An 11831-nucleotide genomic window follows, 5' to 3' on the forward strand; every position below is an offset into this window, starting at 1 on the left:
GATCCTAACACCCACACGCACGCATTTCCTGAAGTCCTCTAGGTGACTCTGATGGACCAAGAACGGCATGACCTGTGTTGGGCAGATCAAGAAATGGGCAGAATGTGGAGGCCATCTGCCTTACCTCCCACAAAGAAGCAGACCTGGCCGCGGCGCTGACCCCTGCCCTGCAGAAGGGCGCAGACAGCCCAGGTTTTCCTATCCGTGGCGACGTCGCAGCACCGCGATCCCCCCAGATTCGGGCTCTGGAGCGCCGCAATTTGGCCAGTACTGAGAAGGCCCCTCCGCGTCCATCGTTCCATCCATCCGGACTTGGTCCGTAGGCGGTAATGCAGACACACCCGGGTCAGACGTGGGTCCGCCCTTGAGGGCCCCCCCGCTAGGCAATAAATAGTTCGCGACAGGTGTGACCGCGGCTGAAAAATAGTGTGTATGGGAACGGATTTATGCTGCCACGCCGCTCCAAGCCGCAATACACCTCACGACGTTGGGCACTAGGCACATAGTAGGTGTTCAACTCTTTGTGGAATGAGTGTATTCTTGAGGTCCAGGCGGAACTCAGTACAACCCCCATCCCAAACCAACCTTCTGTATTCGCTTGGCACCTTTGTTCAACCTCGTCAGGAACCGGGCGTCTTCCCTGTCCCTCCAGTTCCCACCCTCTCCCGCAATTGATCCGAAGTCCTGCTTCTCTGACCTCCTCCCATCCATACACTTTGCCCTTGTCCTGTCCCTGGACTCCAGCAACGACCTTCTTCCGGAGCTGCCATACCCTCTGACCCACTATCCACACAATGCCGGTGTACTTTCTTTTTTTAAAAAAAATATATTTTATTGATTATGCCATTACAGTTGTCTCATTTCCCCCCCCTTCATTCCCCTCCATCCTACACACCCCCTCCCACCCACGTTCCCCCCCTTTAGTTCATGTCCCTGTGTCACAAGGTCTTTAGATTCTGTATTTCCCACAGTATTCCTGCCCTCCCCCTGTCTATTTTCTACCTACCATCTATGCTACTTATTCTCTGTACCTTCTCCCCCCTTCTCCTCTTCCCACTCCCCCGTTGCTAACCCTCCATGTGATCTTCATTTCTATGGTTCCACTCCTGATGTAGCTGTCCTCTTAGTTTGCTTTTGTTTTAGGTGTGGTTGTTAATAATTGTGAGTTTGCTGTCCTTTCACTGTTCATATTTTTTATCTTTTTCTTAGATAAGTCCCTTTAACATTTCATATAATAAGGGCTTGGTGATGATGAACTCCTTGAATTTGACCTTATCTGAGAAGCACTTTATCTTCCCTTCCATTCTAAATGAAAGCTTTGCTGGATAAAGCCATCTTGGCTATAGGTCTTTGGATTTCATGACTTGGAATACTTCTTTCCAGCCCCTTCTTGCCTGTAAGGTCTCTTTTGAGAGATCAGCTGACAGTCTGATGGGCACTCCTTTGTAGGTGACTGTCCCCTTACCTCTTGCTGCTTCTAGGATTCTCTCCTTCATTTTAATCTTGGCTAATGTACTTATGATGTGCCTTGGTGTGTTCCTTCTTGGGTCCAACTTCTTTGGGACTCTCTGAGCTTCCTAGATTTCCTGGAAGTCTATTTCCCAGATTGGGAAATATCTTTCCCTTCCCCTTCTGGTACCCCTATAATTTGGATGTTGGAACGTTTAAAGATGTCCTGGAGGTTCCTAAGCCTCTCCTCATTTTTTTTTGAATTCTTGTTTCTTCATTCTTTTCTGGTTGGATGTTTCGTTCTTCCTTCTGGTCCACTCCCTTGATTTGAGTCCCAGTTTTCTTTCCATCACTATTGGTTTCCTGTGCATTTCCCTTCATTTACATTAGTTAAGCCTTCATTTGTTCCTCTAATTTGTGACTAAAATCAACCAGTTCTGTGAGCATCCTGATCACCAGTATTTTAAACTGTGCATCTGATAGGTTGGCTATCTCTTTGTCACTTAGGAGTATTGACTCTGGGGCTTTGAGCTGTTCTTCTTGAACCATAATGTTTTATTATGTTTGCGCCTGTTACATATGAGGGGCGGAGCCTTAGGTGTTCACCTGGTTGGGGCAATCCAAGTCGCTGGGTTGTGACGCTGTATGTGGGGGCAGGGTCAGCGAGGGGCAATGGTGTTTGTTCTGTGCCCTCTTGGATTTTGGTCCCCTCTGCTGCTTCCCGCAAGCAAACCGGGCCCCCTGGTGCCGGTTCCTGGGTGTGTGGGCTTGTGTACCCTCCAGGACCCTGTGGGTCTCTCCAACAAACTCTCCGTGAACCTGGGAGCTTCTCCTGGCACCTCGACCCTGAAAGTTTTTCCAATCAGTGCTTTTAGGCTTAAATTCCTATTGCTGGGGTCCCAGCCTGCGTGGTCTGTCTCACTGCTTCCTCCTTCGCCTGGTTTATCTGAGTGTGAATGTGTGAGCGTGGTCAGCCAGCCACCTTATGCCGTCACTGGGTCTGCCTGTTGCCACCCCACACCTGGGATCTGCCAAACGGCTGCCTGTGCACCTGGGCTGGTCCAGCCACTTTTTCCTGCGTGACCCCGCTCCGCCAGCTGCTGAATCCGCCCCTCTTACCAGTCTGGCTGAACGGTTCACTGTTGTGGGACTTCCGTACAGTTCAATTTTCTGTGTTTTGGTTGCGTTTTTGTTACTAAAACTTTGTTGTCTTTCAACTTGCTTGTGCAAGAAGGCACAGTGTTTCCACTTACGCTTCCATCCTGGCCAGAAGTCTGGAGTGTACTTTCTAAAAGGCAGATCTGACTGGGCCACCCCACTGCGTCAAAGCCTTTCATAACTCCCTGTTCCCCTCAGAATGAAGTCCAGAGGCTTCTGTCTGGCACACAGAAAAAAGAAGTGACAAATTTATACTTGAATTCTTATCAAGAGCAATGGAAGCCACAAGGCAGAGGAATTATATACATATACATATACATATACATATACATATACATATACATATCTCCAATGTCCTGAGAGAAGATAAACATCATCTTAGAATTATATACCCAGTGAAAATTTCTTTCAGAAACTAGGTACCCAGCGAAAATACCTTGCCAGAAGGAAGTGAAACAATAACATTTATAAATACAAAAACTAAGACTTTATCACTAGCAAACCCTGCCTCAAGGAAGTTCCAGTGGAGGCATTTCAGGCAGGAGGGCAACAATCAGAGACAGAGGTCTAGTGCGATAGGGAATGAAGAACAATGAAGAACATTGATAATATAAAACAATACCCTGTCTTCTGGGACAAATAGAGCTGAAATACACAACAGCAGCGGCATGTAACGTGGGTGGAGTCAGTGTTCTAAGATCTTTATATGCTCCAGGAAGAAAGTGAAAATGGATACCAAGTACACACCAACTTTGGTGAATACCAAATGGATACCAACTTTGATGAATTAATCCATCACCAGGGTAAACATTAAAAGAATGGAAGTATAGTGGNTGAAGAACATTGATAATATAAAACAATACCCTGTCTTCTGGGACAAATAGAGCTGAAATACACAACAGCAGCGGCATGTAACGTGGGTGGAGTCAGTGTTCTAAGATCTTTATATGCTCCAGGAAGAAAGTGAAAATGGATACCAAGTACACACAACTTTGATGAATTAATCCATCACCAGGGTAAACATTAAAAGAATGGAAGTATAGTGGATAATATTTATCCAAATTACTAAATTACTAAAGGGCGAAAGTAGAATGAGAAAACTCACTCGATCTTAATGTAAGCAAGGATGGAGAGAAAAATAAATACAGGATAGGTGGGACAATCAGATGGCAAATATAAATTCCTCCTAGAATTTAATAAATGCAACTGGACTAAATGTTGTACTTAAAATACCAAGTTTTTCAGACTGGATACAATTCAACTGCGTGCAATTTACCAGACATAACCACAAGAGACGCTTCCAACACATACGGCTACTCAAAGGGACAGTAAATGGATGGGGGACACATAGGATTCGAAGGCTGACAAACAAAAGGCTAGTGCAGTTATTTTAATGTCAGGGGGGGAAAACATCACTAGAGATAAAGGAGATCACTTCATCATGAAAATGGTCCAACTCACCGGAAAGACAGAACAACTTCAAATTTGCATGCAAATACAGTCTTACAATACAAGAAACACAAAGAAGAGAGCTGCACAGAAAAGTAGACAAATTCACAATCACAGTAGGAGATTTCCAGACACATCCCTTGGTAGAACGAGCAGACACGTATTGATGAGGACGGGGTTGAGAAACTTGTCTAGTGGACTTTGATAGCCCCACGGCCTCGAGTGCAGACTGCACTCCTCAAGACATGTGAAGGATTTACAAGAAAAGTAAACCTCAAGAAAGTTCAAGTCTGAAATCAGAGTATAATTTTTTGACCACAATGCAAATAAACCAAGGATCAATAACAAAAAAGACAATTCCAAAAGCCCCATTTGTTTGGAAATTAAGAAGTACATTTAAAGATAATGGATAGATCAAAAAAGAAAGTGAAATGAAAATTATCAAAGATTCTTAACTGAATGCGAGTGAAAATACATATTAAAATAACGTGGGATACGGCTGCAGCAAGACTTAAAGAGAAGCTTATGCATTATAATGCTTATATTAGAAAAGATAAAAGACTGAAAGTAATAAGTAAGCACCCATCTTAAGCAGCTAGAAAAAGAACAAAGAAAACAAAAGGAAGCCAGAGTGAATGTAAGTGCAGAAAATAATGAAATAGGGTCAGCGAAACCAAAAATTGTTTCTACAAAAAGACTAGTAGTTTTGACAACCTTCTGATGAGATCGATCGAGAAACACGAGCAGGCACAATTAACCAATACCAAGAATGAAAAGCTAGAGACATGAAGGAAAAAGAAAATATAGACAATATTATTAATAACTATTACAATAGCTTACGTCTTTTTAATGAAATGGGAAAATTCCTAGAAAATATGTAACTTACAAACACCGACAAGAGAAAACCTGAATGAGCATCATTCCTGATCATTGGGACCAAAGTGTTTAACAACCGGACCCTGAGCATTCATAACGCGCCAGCCTGAGCACGACGGAGCAGAGCCCAGGAGGCCGAGGCTCTGCCAGGCATTAACTCTTTGATTTACTCCTCACTGGACGGTCTGGGGGGTCTGGGGCAGCCATGCAGTACTGGGGGGCTGGGAGTGGCGCTGTGCACCCGCTGGTATGCAACTCTGCTGGTGCTTTAGCCCACGTGGAGGTCTGCAGCATCGTCGGAACATCAGACCGTCCCATGACCGTTAAAGGAGCCGAATCAATTGTTTGTTTCCACAAAGAAAGCGCAAGCCCAGAGGACTGCACCTAGGAGTTATTTGAAGAAGAAAGAATTCCAGTCTTACCTCAACTTTTCCGTGTCATAGAAAAAAGAAGGAATACTTCCCAATTCTCTTTATGACAAGCTCAGCACAAAAAGAAAAGCATAGGCCAATGTCACTCGTGAATGTAGATTTTTAAAAACCCCTAAGCAAAGCATTAGCAAACCCCAAACTGGCAGCTTATAAAAACGATAATGCATCACGACAAAATCGGGTCTCGTCCAGCAACGCACGGTGGATCTGACATTTGAAAACCAGTCATTTCACCACATAAGAATTAAAGGAGAAAGAATTATGATTGTTCATTTCCAGAGATGCAGGAGAAGTTCAAACATCTGTTTATGTTTTAAAACTTGTAGCACTCGAGGAAGCGAAGGGAATACCTTTACTGTAGTAAAGGTGTCTACAAGAAACTGACAGCAAATTTCCTAATCAATAGTGAACTGTGAAGAGCATTTCCTTTCAGGTCAGTGGCAAAGCGAGGCGGACGCAGGAGCCTCCATCTCCTGTAAACATTGCCCTGCAGGTCCCAGACCTGTGCTGCCCAGGGTGTCAGCCGCTAGCCAGCTGTGACTGCTGAGGACTTGGAATGTGACCATCTGTGTGCAGACATACGAGTAAGATTAAATGCACATTGTATTTTAAAGACTTCATACAAAAAAAAAAACCACCATAAAATGTCTCCTTAGTAATTCTATACTGATTACTTACTTAAACAATAGTATTCTTGATACGTAGGGTTATAGAAAATAGATTCTAAAAGTTAATTTCACCTGCTTATTTTTTTAATGTAGCTATAAGAAATTTTCAAATTATACACATGGCCTGCATACGGGACTCACATTAGATTTCTATTGTACAGTGCTGTGCTGGACAGTGAGATAACAATAAAACAAAGGTTAAAAGATTAGAAATAAACAAAACTGTCATTATTTTCAGATTTATATAGAAAATCCAGCCCTGACTGGGGAGGCTCAGTTGGCTGGGGGTCACACCACAAGGTGAAAGGCTGTGGGTTCGATTCCCCGTCAGGGCACATGCCTGCATTGCATGTCGGGTCCTCAGTCAGGCACACACGAGAGGCAACTGATCAACGTTTCTCTCTCATCAGTGTCTCTCTCCCTCTCATGCTCCCTCTCTTTCCCTCTTCCTAAAAATAAATAAATAAGATATTTTTTAAAAAGAAAATCCAAAACATTCTTAGATTATTTCTTAGTCAGTTTAAAATATCAATACACAAAAATTTGTTGTTTTGTATTTCTCTATGCCAGCAACAAACAAAAAGAAAATGAAGTAAAATAAGGTATCATTTATAATATAATAAAAATACGTAAAGTACCCAGGAGTAAATCTAAGAAAATGCACAAAGTCCGTATGACATGAAACATAAAATTTTATTAAAGACATTAAAGAAGATCTACAAATGGAGAATTAAGACCTGGCTGGTGTGGCTCAGTGGACTGAGCATCAGTCTGCGAACCAAAGGGTCACCAGTTCGATTCCCAGTTAGGGCACATGCCTGGGTTGGGAGTCAGGTCCCCTGTGTGGGGGGTGTGGGAGAAGCAGCCACACAGTGATGTTTCTCTTCCTCTCTTTCTCCCTCTCTTTCCCTATGTCTAAAAATAAATAACTAAAATATATATTTTTAGATTTTATTTATTTATTTTTAGAGAGGGGAAGGGAAGGAGAAAGAGAGGGAGGGAAACATCAATGTGTGGCTGTCTCTGGAATGCCCCCTACTGGGGACCTGGCCCACAGCCGAGGTTTGTGCCCTGACTGGGGTTCGCAGCCCGTACTTAATCCATTGAGGTATACCAGCCAGGACAAATGAAATCTTTCTTTAAAAATATTTTGTATTTATTTATCTTTAGAGAGGAAGGGAAGGAGAGAGGGAGAGAAATATCAATGTATGGTTGCCTCCTCATGCATCCCCTGCTGGGAACTGGCCCGCAACCCAGGCATGTGCCCCGACTGGAAATCGAACCGCGATCGTATGATTCGCAGGCCTGTGCTCAATCCACTGAGCTACACCAGCCAGGGCTAAAATCTTTTTTAAAATAAATAAAAATGAAGAGTTAAGCCACACTTATGAATGGAAAAACTCAGTATTGGAACCAGGCCAGTTTTCTCCAAATTGGTCTATGGAGTTAAGACCATCCCAGTGCAGATCAGCGCAGGCATTCCAGGGGCACCGGGTCAGCTGAATGCAAAATCTGCATGGAAGTGTGGTCGGCTGAGACCAGCCAAGGAGCTCCTGGAGGAGGAGGAGGAGATGATGGCAATGGCGTCATCTCTAGCAGACACCAAGGCGGGGCACCATTGACACAAGAATAGACAAATAGGACACTGGAACAAAAATGAAAGCCCATTTCAGAGAGACAGAGAGAGACCAAACCAGCTGGTCCGTGGGTGTAACTTTTCAATAACTGGTATTGGGTTATGAGTTATCCATACGGCAAACAAAATGGAATTCGACCTCCTACCTCCCCCAAATTAACTCCCTATTACTAAAAGCTTAAATGTGAAAGACAAAAGCTCTGAAACTTTTAGATGATATTTGAAAATAGCTTTATTAACACAAGGTAGAGAAGCATTTCTTACACAAGAGACAAAGAGCGTAAGTTGCAGAGGAAACATTGATAGCTTCGACTACATTAGAATTATAAACTCGCTTTATCGAAAGACCACACGGGTAAAAAGATAAGGAGAGTTTAAGTGCTCAGAAACTGAGCAAGGAGAACAGGCAAAGAACACTTGGAGTCGATAAGGAGAACAGACAGCCACTGGGGCAGAAATGCAGGGGAGGAGAACGGAGGCGTGAGACCAGAACGGGCACTTCGTACAGAGCTCCTCAACCTCACAAATCATGCACGTGCACAGCCACTGTGGGACGCAGCTTCACCCCCACCTGATGAGCGAAAACGGAGAAGTCTGGTCAAGGCGAGTCCTGACAAGAATGTGGACCAGCATGAGCTCACAGACACTGCCAGGGGAGCAGAAAGGGGAGTCAACGGCTTTGGAAGTGGTTTTGGCACGACCGAGTCGCTGTAACCTGCACACAATCTGTGAGCCAGTAATTTGCACCTCAGGGACACACTTTAGAGCGATTCTTGCACATGTGTAATGCAAAACCTGTTTGTCAATGTGCACAGTGACAATACATATTTGTAGAAGCTGGAAACAGCCCCCAAACCCCATAGGCTGGGCCAGGCAAGTCTACACTAGATCCTCACCCAGCGCTGAAATGGAAGGAACTGCAGTGATACACGTCAGCTTCGATGGACCCTTCAAAATCAGGTTTAGCAAAAGAAATGAGAGTACAAACCGTCTGGGGCCACTTATATACAGGGTGGGGCAAACATAGGTTTACAGTTGTTCGTATGGAAAATAGTGAAATAGTTCATAGTCACACAAGAATAAACACTGTGTGTTGCATACTCACAGCTGAGAACCTACTTTTGCCCCGCCCTGGACAGTGCAGAACCAGGCAAGGCTTAACACTGTTTTAGGGTCGCGTGCACAGATGGCAGGACTAATGAGGTAACGAGGGAATCATTACTGCAGAGACCAGAAGGGTGATCCCCTCTGGGGGGAGGTGTGAGGTGGGTGCAGAGGGGTACACAGTACAGGCGATGTGCCCTTGTGATTTAGGAGCTGCTGGTGTGGATGTTTGCTTTATTATTCTTCTTTGCATGTCTGTATGTTTTATATACTCTCATAGATGTGTTGTGTATCACGATCCAAAAGTTAATTTTAATATAAAAGAAATGTTTCTGAGACTTTAAAAGAAATGTTTTTGGAAAGTTAGGAGCCAGAACATACAGGACATTCTTGGCTGTGTTAAGGGTTTTTGTCTTTATCCTGAAAGTACCAGAGAGATGAGAGAGAATTGCAGCAGAAAGAGAAATACTAAGAGTGACGGGGGGGGAACGACTCAGAAGAAAATAATAATTTAAGATATAAAAGATAACTTTGTGGTGAAAGTACCTCGGAGATGTTTTAGGAGATGCTGCCTGCCTAAAACAAGAACGAGATGCTTTGAGAAATGGGCAATCAGAAAATAATTCTTGAACGTTGAAAACATTGCTGGAATTTTAAAAAGTAAAAGGAGAGTTTGTGGATCCTAGAACACGGGACACCACGATGGAGAATGTGAGAGCAAGAACAAAGGCTGTGCGAGATCGGTCCAGGTCCAACACCAGCCACAAGGAGTTTCGGACAGAGAAGGCGGAAGAACAGTGAGAGGAACCAGCAGCCAAGAACTTCCCAGGGCTGAGTGGCGACACAGACATCCAACTGAAAAGTCCATGGAGTGATGAGCAGAGTGAGTTTTTTAAAAGACTGATAGCTAGACACTCTAAGAAATGTCTGAACATCAAAGATGAAAAGAACATTAATTTAAAACTTTCTGTTGTTTTTTTTTTTAAATCACCCAAAGGAAAAGAACACGCATCAGTCTAGCACGGCCAACAGCAGCCGGAGACACTAGAGGAGGTGCTTCAAGTGCTGAGGGAAAATCACTTAAACCTAACATCAGACAGATACCTGCTGGGCCCGTTGGAAATGGTCCACGGGACGGAAAACACGACTCAGTGCCTTCATCGAGTAGGAGGCTACTTTTCTCACCTAATGAGACACGCGTGGGTGGCACTGCTTGCTGGCTCAGTAGATCAGAGAGATCGGGCTCGTCTTTACCTCATGTGGTCGCTGCATGGTCACACAGTGGAGCTGTAGCTCCAGACATCACGCCCATGTTCCTGTGAGCTTTTTGGGTAAATTCCACTGAGGTTTCTATATAGATAATCATGTCTGTGAACACAGACAGCATCACTTTATTTCCAGTCTGCGTATCTTTTTTTCTCGCCTCGCTGCCCTGGCGAAGACTCCATTTCCATGAGGACTCTGAGTACTGAGAGCAGACACCTCTGCCTTTTCCTAATGTTAGGGAGAAAGCACTCATATTTTTGTCCCTATTTATAATATCAGCTCTAAGTATGGATTTTTGGGTAGACAATCTTTATTAGATTAAGAAAGTTTCCTTTTATTCCTAGTTTGCTGAGTTTTTTATTACAGCAGAGTGCTGAATTGTGTCAAAAAATATTTCTGCTTCCAGTGGGATGATTTTCCTTGTTCAGTTAATTAATGATGAATTGACATTTGATTTTTAAATTCAATAATAAAATTAAATGGGTTCTTTGAAAGTTTGTTTTCTAAATATAAAAATGTGGATTCTCAGGGCCTGGGTGGTGTCCCAGACCCTCCGCTGGCTCACCCATCTCTCAGATGCACCCCCTTATCCCCGCACCTGCAGTTGGGACGCCATCACACCACCAGCTGCTCTCCCAGATCGGACCTCCAGCACCTCTCCTTCAGTCGCCGCCCATTCCTCTACCCAGCACTAGCAGCAGAGAGACAGCATCACTCCCTACTCCCCGTTGTGCTATCGTGATTATAATTAAAAATATATATATTTGGGCCCTGGCTGGTGCGGCTCAGTTGGTTGGGCGTCAAGCCACAAGGGAAGCTCACCAGTTTGATTCCCCGCTGGGGCACACACCTGGGTTGCAGGTTCTATCCCGCTCAGGGTGCGTATGAGAGGCAACTGGTTTATGTTTCTCTCCCTCCCTTCCCCTTTCTGTAAAAATAAATAAACAAAATATTATGCATATTTGTATTATATATATATATAGTTGGTCTTCATCCCCATTTCTAGCACAGAGCTCCTAAAACCCTTGGAAGTTCCTCAGTAATGAGTGATAAAGGCATCTAGATATTCATAGCAAACCCCTTGTAACCACCTCTGAGTTTGTGCTATGAGGTGACCTTGGCTTGGTGGTGGTAGGAAAAAACACAGTGGACCCCACTCCACGGCTCCTCGGGGGCTCCATACTCTGCCATGCTGCCCTCCTCCTGGCCTTCCTCTCCACCCCTCTGATTAGTAAGGGTTTCTCAAATGTCCCCTCCTCCAGGAAGCCTCCCAGACCACCCTTCTGCCTTCCCCCCAGCAAAGCCTGTGGGCTTCTCTCAGCCACAGTCCTGATTCTGCTGTCAGTCTGGGTGTCCATCCAGCAGACTGAGAGCTCCTCGAAGACCGGGAATGTGACTGGTTCATCTCACCATCCTGGGGGCAGGCACACAAGGTGTTTAGTGTTTGTTGAGTCAATAAATAAATGCTCAGTGAGAGGCTGACCTTCAGCGAGGCTCGAGGGAAGAGGGTAGCAGGTGGGAGCTGAAGGAGGGGGGAAGGCTGTGAAAGGGTTGCTGGCTACAGGATACGGGATGCTTGGAGTTCCCACTGGGAGTCCTGGAGGGCAGTGGGACTCACTCTAACCACCAGGTGGCGCCAGACTCCCAGCTGTCTTGCTGCCTTGTGCGCTTTCCCCAACTTCCCTCCTTAGAGACCCAGGGTAGCAACACCACGGGGTCTCTAGGCTGGCCCTTGATGTCCCCTCGTGTCCTCAGAGCATCTTGCTCCATCTGCGCTTTTGTGCCTGAGATGCC

Source organism: Sturnira hondurensis, unplaced genomic scaffold (assembly GCF_014824575.4).
Source record: "Sturnira hondurensis isolate 20B ecotype Veracruz unplaced genomic scaffold, ASM1482457v3 Scaffold0017436, whole genome shotgun sequence".
Classification (NCBI taxonomy): Eukaryota; Metazoa; Chordata; class Mammalia; order Chiroptera; family Phyllostomidae; genus Sturnira; species Sturnira hondurensis.